The sequence below is a fragment of the Poecilia reticulata genome, linkage group LG11, assembly GCF_000633615.1.
Source record: "Poecilia reticulata strain Guanapo linkage group LG11, Guppy_female_1.0+MT, whole genome shotgun sequence".
In the NCBI taxonomy this organism is placed as follows: domain Eukaryota; kingdom Metazoa; phylum Chordata; class Actinopteri; order Cyprinodontiformes; family Poeciliidae; genus Poecilia; species Poecilia reticulata.
In genome coordinates this window covers 1,686,902-1,697,840 of record NC_024341.1, presented here as the reverse complement: position 1 = coordinate 1,697,840, position 10,939 = coordinate 1,686,902, and the positions used below count along the sequence as shown (strand labels likewise).

General features: G+C 38.8%; 1 protein-coding gene across 3 annotated transcripts in view; it reads right to left on the bottom strand.

Moving 5' to 3' along the window:
• Positions 1-10,939, bottom strand: part of thrb (thyroid hormone receptor beta) — a 102,969-nt gene that overhangs the window by 40,818 nt on the left and 51,212 nt on the right. For all 3 annotated transcript variants that reach the window (XM_008421263.2, XM_008421268.2, XM_008421264.2), the window contains exon 2: positions 379-445. The gene's annotated coding sequence lies outside the window, so the exon portion shown is untranslated. The remainder of the gene's footprint in view (positions 1-378; positions 446-10,939) is intronic.

Genomic DNA, 10,939 nt, shown 5'->3' with positions numbered 1-10,939 from the left:
GATTCTATGTTGCATGACTCTGCGTTTTTGTGTTTGTTATGATGTAAAGCATTTAGAAATGCCTTGCTGCTGAAATGTGTTATGCAAATAAAATTGGATTTGATTTGATTTTAAAGAAGCCACATATAGTCCAAAATAATTATTTTATAGTTTGGGATTTTTTTTTTCTATTGCATATATGTTATCAAGTAAGATAGCTCATTAAATATTAGCTTAGCTGCACTTTTCATTGTTGTAATTCCAGAATACACAAAGACATGTGATTGAGTGTTTAAGTGGTCACAGCAGGGAGGTCTAGTTCAAACAGACACTGTGTAATGGCATTCTGCAGAGTGTAGGGCTCTGGCTGTGTGGAACTGACATAAACGTAGATCTTACCAGAGGAAGGGCTGAGGTCTGAGTGTGAGCTGAGCTGAGGAGCAGCTGAGCTCCCCGAGAGGTACACCTATGAAAACACACACATAAACAAATCCCGGTTAGACCATTGTATGAACAGGATCACATTTGTAGTCCAGCACTGCAAACCAACAGGTCCTGCAGCAAGATAAAAGCCTGAACAAAGCTGTTAGCATAGCTCTGGGAGGGTTCTGGAGTTAAATTCCTCTGACAGGATATGAGACTGAACTCCCCAACACACACAAACATGCACATGCACGCACACACACACTTGCACACACATACCCAATGACTGTAGCTATGTTTCCATTAACTTTAAAACTGTGCAAATTGAAATTACAAAAATACATTTGTTTAATTGAAACATGGCAACTTCAAAAAACACGAGAATAAGCTCAACAAGCTTATTCACATGTGATTTGTAGATTTTGCACTAGGATGAAGTGGTTTGTCAGCAGTATCGAAATAGATGTAATTCACAAAACTGCAATGGAAACACTTTTTTTCACATCACATGAGTCACATGAAGCCGGACTTCACGACTGATGGAAACGGTGACAGGAAGTAGCATTAGGATGATGGTTTGCTTTAGTTTTTTTGGACAATCTCCACCAGAGTTCTCACAGCATCACAGTTCATAAAATGTTGTGTGTGATTCAAAATTGTTGAATCCTGTAAAATCAAATCCTGTAAAAAACGTAGCCAGTCCCAACTATAAGAGGCTTGTTGATCCAACCCCCAAATAAGATGTCGAAGTCTCCTCTCATTGGCTGATAAATGATGAACAATAGCGCCATCATCAATTATGAATATATTTGATGCAACTGTGTACATACATTGTATGCAACTTTAATTTAATCTCTTACAGTATTTAATGGAAACACCACAATTACAAAACTGTTTCTTCAACATTAGCAGAATATTACGAAAATTTGCGTGCATTTATAATGGAATTACAGCAACTGTGAATAATCGTATTATACCTGCCTAAACTGGTGCTTAAATGTAATTGCAGTATGTCAGTGTGAAGGAATAAGACTGTGAGGACAGTTTACTACTGCACGACAGGATGCTGTCAGACACCAGTTCTGATATAAGCTTTAATGTTAACTTCAGATCAGCTGCTCGTCATCTGGCGGTAGTGATAATACTACCAACACTGTGGTAAGACCACAAGGAATTTCTTGTCTCTCTTATATCAGTTATCTAGAAGCATTACAACAGGCTGTGCTAGCTCCAGCTCTCTAGAGAGCAAGGATGAGCATTGCCACACTGAGGGTGACTTAAGCAATAAGTCTGTCCTCTTGGCTCTGGTTAGTTGTTTCTACCGTGTTTCCCCGATAGTAAGACAACCCCGATTGTAAGACGGATCGGGGGTTTCAGGGGGGTCGGCTAATATAAGCCGAACCCCGAAAGTAAGACATATGTCTTACGACATATGTCGAAAGTACGACATATGTCTTACTTTCGGGGAAACACGGGGGTATTGCCGCCTCCCTCTCATCTAGCTGCGTGCCGCCTCCTGCCCACGTCCGCACCKTCCCCCTCTCCATACGTCACCGCGCCGTCCCCTGCACTTGTCACTGCCGCCTCCTGCTTAAAATACGGTAATACAATACTGTTCAGGTTGTTAATAAATGTTAATTTTATGGTTAAAATAAAAAATTCGACAATTTTTTTCCAATATAAGACATACCCCGAAAGTAAGACATTGTGGGGCTTTTGGGGATAAAAAGAAAGTAAGACACTGTCTTACTTTCGGGGAAACATGGTAGTTAGCACTAGAAGAAGGCAGAGGAGCTCCACATTTTCACAGATTATCTGTCACTACATGGTGATAGTTTCAACAAATATGTAAACAACTGTTTTTTATAAGTTACGTCCTGTAGCTTTAAAGGGTGAGTTTGGAGTTACTAAAGTTGGATTCTGCCAAGTTACCCTGGGTTACCACCTGCAGTAGAGAGAAGTCAGAACATCACAGGCTTGTTGAAATGTAAGTAAATGACTGGAGTGGGAGAAGCTAACAACCATTCGGACTTACTCAGTTTAGAACAACTCAAGCTGAAACGGACCCTGGCTTCTCATTAGAAGGACTTTAAACGACAGGACTGGTTCGATGGAGGGTTTTTATTTTGTATTTTCAAACAAAAACTTCTCAAAATCTTTTGATACCAGTAACTGACTCTTGCCTATTAACAACCAATGTATGTCAACAGAACAGTGATAAAAATGAGTGAAAAGAAGCAGAAGCTTCTGGAGTGTTTTAAAATCAGAAGAGAGAATATTTATGTTTGGTTTTAATTTGTTTGGTCACAGGACAGGATGGATGGGAAACACTTGCAATAAAATGCAGTAGCTGCTCAAAGATTTCCCCTCTGTATTCTGTCTGTGAGGAATTATGGTTTGAGGCACATTAATCCACTTTTATTTGAAAAAAAAAGTTTTAATAACTTTTCCCTGAAAAACATGTTATATACATTTGAGACATGGATACAACTGGAATTTGCCTGTTTGCTCACCTACTACTCTTTCCTTGAATGTCTTACTCCAAGGACACATACTAAGATAGAAAAATGCAACAAGACACCCCATGATACTTTCAGTTTCCATGGTGATTTGAGTTATATTTAACAGAGTGACGCAGGTTCCTCATCTTCCCCATCTCTCAAACAGTGAGCTAAACCTCTGAATAGACCAATATAAATTCAAAATGACATTCACACTTTGTGTCTGGGCTTGAAGATGAAGTAAAGAAGACAAGCAGACAGCTGCAGCTTGGCTGAGCTACAATCATTAGAAAATGTCTTTGTGTGGTTGGGGCAGGGCTCCTACCCACCACTTCTCTGTGTTTCAACTGGTGTGTGGGAAAACTTCATGGATGCAAAGCGTCCTTGTTCCTGTAATCCCTGTTTGTGAACGCCCCACTTGATGTTTCCTTCTGATCTGAACAATGTGCTTATCGTCCAATCCCACCATTACTTTTTACCACAGTTCATATTCTGGATAGTGTTACAACATCTCTCTACTAGTAAAATGAAAGCCATCTGGAAAGTTCAGGCAAAATATTTTATGCTCTCTAGATTGTTACATTCCCCTTTACATATAAAAACCCCAACAAAGATATTTGATTACTTTAAATCTGGCATGAGATTATAGCCAGTAACAAAAGACTTTCAAAAGGCAAATAATTCCTCTGAAAAAAAATCACAAGGAGCCAAAATTTGATTATTTCAGACGGCTGACAGTTTAAGTTTAGCTCTGTAGTTATTTCCAGCAGCCCTCTCTAAAGTTAAAGGGATAGAATTAAGTCAACTCAACTTTTCTGATCTTTTCGGAACTTTTTCTGAGTTTTACCACGTCATAATGTTATTCTCTCATCAAAAACATGGAGTTCTTCGTTCATGTTTGAGAAATTCTGTAATCTCCGTGGCAACCAGTCAGCTGTGCAAACATGTGGATGAACTGATCGCTGCCTTTGAGTCTCAGCTTCTCCTCAGAGCTCTAGTTTCTGAGCTTCTGCTTCACAAAGTAGTCCTCCCCTGTGATTCCCTCACTGAGTTCCTTCAGACTGGCCAACAGCAATTAGCAACACCTGGTGGAACTGTGTATCTGCTGAGCTCATTATAGGAGCTACTTCTCAGTGAAATGCTGGTAAAAAGGTTGTTAAAGGTTTAATGAAGGAGCGATGCCTTCCTGAAGGGGGAGTTTCAGAAAGTGCAGGAGGTTTTAAAAAGACAGAGACCCATTTTTAAGGTGTTAAATTACAAAGTAAAATTTCTCTTAAGACATATTTGGTATATTATAGTATATTATAGTGCTACTTGTGTTACTTCATTGTGCTACAAAATGGTACCATGTACCTGAAAAGCATATAATACTGCCCCTTTAAGTAACAAATCACACAACTTTTGAAATATCGACCATCCACTTATCAAAGTTTATGACTCAGGATGGACCATACGTTTTGGACTGAATGGTTGCCATGGAGATTAACGGATTGGGAACATGCATGAAAACATAAATGAAACACTCCAGGTGTGTTTTTGATGAGGAAACATTATAAAGTGATGCAAAGCTAAAAATATAGATTTTACATAATAGTGCCCCTCTAAGAAAATTGTATTTAATCATTGCGATATCATCCATCCATCCATCCATCCATCCATCCATCCATCCATCCATCCATCCATCCATCCATCCATCCATCCATCCATCCATCCATCCATACATCCATCCATACATAACATTATTCTTGTCTTACTAAATCATGCAACCTAAGGTAATAATGATTAATGCACAAACATGTAAAAAAAATAAGAGTGGGTTGGTGATGCTTCCATTATAAAAACTGTGTATGTCCATCAGTACAAGTGAAAGGTTGGAAAAACCACCAGGTCCACCATGTCCAGGACAACCAGCACCTCCACCTAGGAGACCATGGAGTCTGATCCAAGCCAAACTGATCTTGCTCATGACCTTTCTATAACTCCTGAAGTGACAACTGGTATGAACACACCTGACGGCTGCACCATCTGTCTGCTTCTCTGATATCGGGATGAGGTCAGCAGTGCATTTTCAGGAACATTCAACCCTCTCCACTTCTGTTAACATTTAAGGACAGCAGCTGAAGGAGTCATCCTTACTCCCTCTGAAAGTATGCATCCATCCAATGAATTCTGGGTAACAGAGGACAACTCAGGAAATCTGGAGGGACTTTAAGGGGACAGCAAACAGGAAGAGAGAAAGAAGAAAATAGCAATGGGAAAATACTGGAGGACGAGTGAAGTGTTTCTCTGGAAAAATAAATTTGTTGCTAATTACAATATTTTGTATAATTTTGAATCTGAAGGATCTGAGTCTTCCTAATCCTCAACATCTGCTTCCTCATCTGGTTTGTCATTTGCTGAGTTTTGGTGTTACAGCAGAGCATGTTATCACACCTACATTACAGCTATTATTTATATCTACTAGTCCAGAAATATTGATTCTGCACTTAATAAACTGGGGATTTTTGCAAAAATTGTAAAACTGACAGTTAAACTAATTACTGAAATGCAGCCAGATCTTGTGGTTTTGGCCTCCGTTTTCCATAGAGACACTGTAAGTTTAGCGCAAAAGCTTGAAAAAGATGTTTGTTTTACTTCAAGTGCCGTCCCTTGCTAAAATGTACTGCTTTTGTGAAGTCCCATCTAGGTAAGTTTCACTCTCAGGACTCCTTGCTTGTTAACACAAGCTGTCAAAGATGACTTTTATAGGGTCAGGTTGTTTAGGATGGATTTACAGCAGCTAAAAAAAAAGTTGGAAGGACATTGTCCAGCTATCATTTTGTGACCTGAAGCTCTATCTCACTTGGGTTATGCAGCAGGACAACGATCTAAAGCCCAGCAGCATGTCGACCTTTGAATGGCTTCTGCTGCCTATCAAAGCTCTAACTCTATTTCACTAGAGATGGTGTAGCATGGCATTAAGTGGCCTTTCATGCAGAAAGACTCTCCAGTGTGTTTCAATAAAAACAATTTTGCAAAGAAGAGTGAGTCCAAATTCCATTACAGTGACATAAAACAGGTCCAGGAAGCTGTGATTGCAACTATTCATGCAAATTCACTTAAAATTCGCACATTTTGCACAGACTACCAGTTTTCAGTGCAAATCTGAGCAATCACCTTAACATTTTCTATACTTCCTTCTTTTCTGACCAATCAATGCAAATCGGCTGAATATTGACCAATCCTGTTGCCCCTTCTAATTTAACTTCCTGTTTCACAATGTCTCTTGAAAGCTGAACCTGAAAGATGAATCGTGTGATACTAAATAATAACAGTCATCTTGTTTTTTCTTCAAAAAAACATTTAGAGATATTTTGTATGATTTGCTCCTACTGTGTAAACAGCTCATGTTAACAATATGGGATTCTTCAATTGCACTTTGACCTCTCCTCAGGACATGATTTGATTTGTATTAAGGTGCTATTTCAAGAAGGTGCTTGAAAAATGTAATTTGCACTTAAATATTAACTTGACTAAAATTCTGACTTTCTTGGGAAAATTATGAGCAACTTTTTCAACTTGTCTGTAAGACCACGTCATTGCAAAAATAAAACATAAAAACATGTGACCGCGACATTTTGAAAAAGGTACCACAAAATCAAGTAATATTGGGCTGCAACAATCATTTAAAAAATTACAACCTCCTGGAGGGACTGCTAAAAGTCTCATTAGCAATTATCAGAAACATTTAATGGCAGCTGTATCCTCCAAAGGTGGGACAACCAGTTATTAGGATCAGGGAGTTATTCAAAGGCTTGGTTTGGACAGTTCCCTTCAGACAATCTGTAAAATTAAAGTGTGAGAAAAAAAAAAAAGATAATTCTGTAAAGATGCAAATACTTTTTTATAGCACAGCAGGCGTTTGTGATGAAAAGGTTGTCAGGCCTCAAGAACCATGGCAAAGGAAAAAAAAAGACTGTTGAACGAAATGTTTGGAGTGTGAGACGATGTGTGAGGCGGTGTGTGAGGCAGTATCCCAGGCAGTGGAAGAAATATGTAAACAGAAACAAACAATTGAAGAACAAGTAAGTGCAATGAAATTTTTAACCACAGAACTCTTTATCATGTATCCTAACAGGCTCCACTGATCTGGGTTACCACAGAGTGTTGAACACGTCTGTGTTCAACAGACGTTCAACACAGAGTGTTGAACACGTCTGTGTTCAACACTCAGACGTGTTCAACACTCTGTGGTAACCCTGTGGTAACACGTCTGTGCAGGTCGGTGTGCAGAAACCCAGATATCACGGCGCTGCAGCCCTTGGTTGCATGGAACTCTGCCAGAATTTTAGGGAAACCCATAACTATAGAACTTTATATGTATGAGGGGCAGAGCAGACAGCCAAAATGCCCCCCACTGGGCCGTTATTCAGGACTTCCAGCATCTGAACACACTTAAACATAGGAGCCTGTAAACATGGTGATGTCAGACGAGTGTAAAACATGTGTGGATTCCCCATGTTGCTGAACCATAAAGATGTGGCTGCTGGCCAGCTTTGCTGTTCTACACTAGGCTCACCTCCACCCAGAATCATCGGCTCCACTGCACTGTAAAATCTAATTCGTTCACCTTACTTACAAAAAAATTATTGAAACTCATTGCCTCAAAAATTTTTTAAGCAAAATAAGGTTAAGATTAGTGAGTAAAAAAAACCTAATTCATTTTAAGTAAGCAGTAATAACTTTAGTACAATTAACGAAAAAAAAAAAAAAATTAAGTTCACATAGCTTATTTGTGTTAACTTATTTTTTTATCTGTGTGAACTGCTTGATACAAATTTAACCTTGCTAAATACCTACAACTTAAACTTACTCATTTTTCAAGTTCAAACCAATTTTCTTGAATGGGTCCTTGTCCTTTCTCACTTTCTCTATCCCCTGAAAAACATTAAGTTAGTTGACTGTGGTGATGTCGATAGTCGTAGGTCAACACACAGTGGTAGTCCTGCCTTTGTTGGCAACTAAAGTTAGCATAGTGCTAACAGCATAACTTAAAATAAAATGATATGTGGAGACTTCTGATGTTCGTCTATGTGAATGAGCTCCTGTTCATGGAAATGCTGGGACTAGTCTCTCTCCATGAGTCAGATGAGATAAATTATTGGCTCCAGAAAAGAAAAAAAAACCTAAAGTAAAGCATTTGCACTTGAATGAAGTACTAAGTCAAAGTACTTTACAGCACAGGAAAAACCCTACTTTTTCTGAATTAATCCAGCTCAAATTAGAGAGACTTTTCAACCAGAAATTCCAAATAACTGAGTGTTAATAGCAATTTGATGAAAAATGACTTCAATCAACTTCCTTTCTTCAATTAAATGTTATATTTGCATTTACAGCGTAGCTTTGAACCACACATCAACGTTTTTACAATTAGTGTCAACAGAACTGGTGCAATTCTGGATGATACTTACAGAGGCCTCTAATCCACATAATACACAAATAAATAAATAAATCTCAGGCAGGCAACTTTAAGTGAAGTATCAAGCTGAGGTCACAGCTTAATTCACATCTGGCAAAAACAGCTGCACAGCTCCTGAGCATTTAACTTAAGGGGACAGAAATAGACTGAAAAACATAGGCTGTGACAGTGTTAGCAAGCCATCATTCCTATGAGTTGACCTGCAGCCATTTTTCCGAAAGCTGTGCAGGGAAAATACCAAAATCTAAATGGGAGAAGATCTCAGCTAAGTGGTGGAATTGAAGATTAAAAAAGTATTTTTCTTTAGTTTGCTAAATTTAGACACAGACGTCTACCTCACTGACAGAGCAAGCAAAGTTCAGCCGAAATGATACCAGACATCTGCATAAGTACCAAGGATAAAGTCCAAGTGAAATGTGGTAAAAAAGAAAGTCAGTGAACTGAACACTGTGGCAACAGAAGAAAACCAGTGCAAGAACTGAAGGACTTATGTTGATTCATAGCAAATATATTTACAAAACTGACAGAAAGTACTGATGATTTTTAGAAATACTATATTTAACAAGAAGAAAAATTTTATTGTTGTGCAGTTGGTAGTCTGAGGTCTTTCTGCATGAAGTTTATGTGACTGTTTGGTTCACTGGCCTTTCTAAATCACCCTGAGGTATGAGTGTGTGTGGATGTGTGGCCTTGTATTTGATACAGTGCATAGACCATTTTCCTAACAAATGCTATACTGTGAGGGTCAACTGCTCCTTATGGGGCCCGGGATATGGGTTCCATAAGACATTGAATACAGATAATGGATCATCCATTCAGAAATCTCTCGGGCATCTCTCGGTAAAATTCTCGACTGTTTTAGTAACGCCACACTTACTGCTAATAAAACATACAGAATATCTCATCATTGAGATGAGATATTCATCTCAATGAATATCTCAGTTCTGGGTTGAACTGTCATTCAAAAATGACAGTTCAACCCAGATTTGCAGCAGCTTAACTGTCATTCACACACACACAGGGATGCCCTTCTAACTTATACAGTTATTTGCAGCTTTTGGCAGGAAGGCTAGAAAACAGAGTGGAACGCCGGTATTAGGGGGGTCAAGGACCACAACCATCTGCAAAAAACTGAAAACCACGAATACTTGAAATTCCCCCTACAAACACTTATGTTATTATTACTGCCAAATTTAATAGTTTGAAAAACAAATATTCTCTGATAAGGATTAAGGCACACAGTGAAAACCATCTTAACATTACTCAGAATCTAACATGTCTTACTTATATCTCCCCCCTTCGGGGTACAGCAATTAGCTTGTTTGTATCTTAGAAAAAAGTATATCAAAGACTATTTTAATTCCCATAAAATTCAACCTGTCTGTTAGTCTGTCTATCAAACTCACAATGGCCACTGAAATTACTTGAAACTGATAAAAGTAATAATAGACAAATATTTACTGAAAATTAACCAATAAAAATCAGACACTGGTTTTGAATGTGGCCCAAAAGAATTATTTAAAAAACAAACAAACTAACGAATCAAGCCTAGACAAAGATGATGATACATGTAACTCAATATTTTGTTTCCCAACTTTTGGTGGCAATCAAGTATTCATTAGAAGGAAGTTATTTACATCAAAATGACCTTCAGAAGTGATGTGCTGGTCCTATAACATGGAATATTAATTTTTTTTATTGGTTATCTGTTTGTTACCTGTATAAACTACTTTGTACTAAGTCTGGGCCATATCATATAATTTACGATATCCATCCATCCATCCATTTTCTTGCACCCTTGTCCCTCAGTGGGGTCGGGAGGGTTGCTGGTGTCTATCTCCAGCTAACGTTCCGGGCGAGAGGTGGGGTCACCCTGGACAGGTCACCAGTCTGTCGCAGGGCAACACAGAGACACACAGGACAAACAACCATGCACACACACTCTCACACCTAGGGACAATTTGGAGAGGCCAATTAACTGGACAGTCATGTTTTTTGGACTGTGGGAGGAAACCGGAGTACCCGGAGAAAACCCACGCATGCACAGGGAGAACATGCAAACTCCATGCAGAAAGACCGGGGCCGGGAATCGAACCCAGAACCTTCTTGCTGCAAGGCAACAGCTCTACCAACTGCGCCACTGTACAGCCCCTAATTCACGATATCGGTAAAAAAAAAAAAATCTTTCTAAAGAAAGTTAATTTTATTGTTATATTGATGGTGTAAATATGTAATCCATTCACCCACACAGCGATATTGAAATTGTAAAGAGGAAAGCAAATATGGCTGAAAGCATTACTGCTGAAAAGGAGCTATGTGGTAAGTCTTCCTTGTAGCTGTTTGCCAACCACTGTGAAACAAAGAATCTGGCAGCTGGTTTCCAGTCTGAACTGTATAGCAAGATATATGAATTAGGATAAATACTTTCTGACTGTTTTGTCAGCACTTGGTTGACTGGAGATGTAATGATACCACTACTACTCTAGCCTGACCATTGTCTCCCTCTGCAATTCCATCAAAAAAAAAAAAATCCAGCACTGTGTATGCTTTCTCCCCCTGACTCTGATTGTCTCCAGCC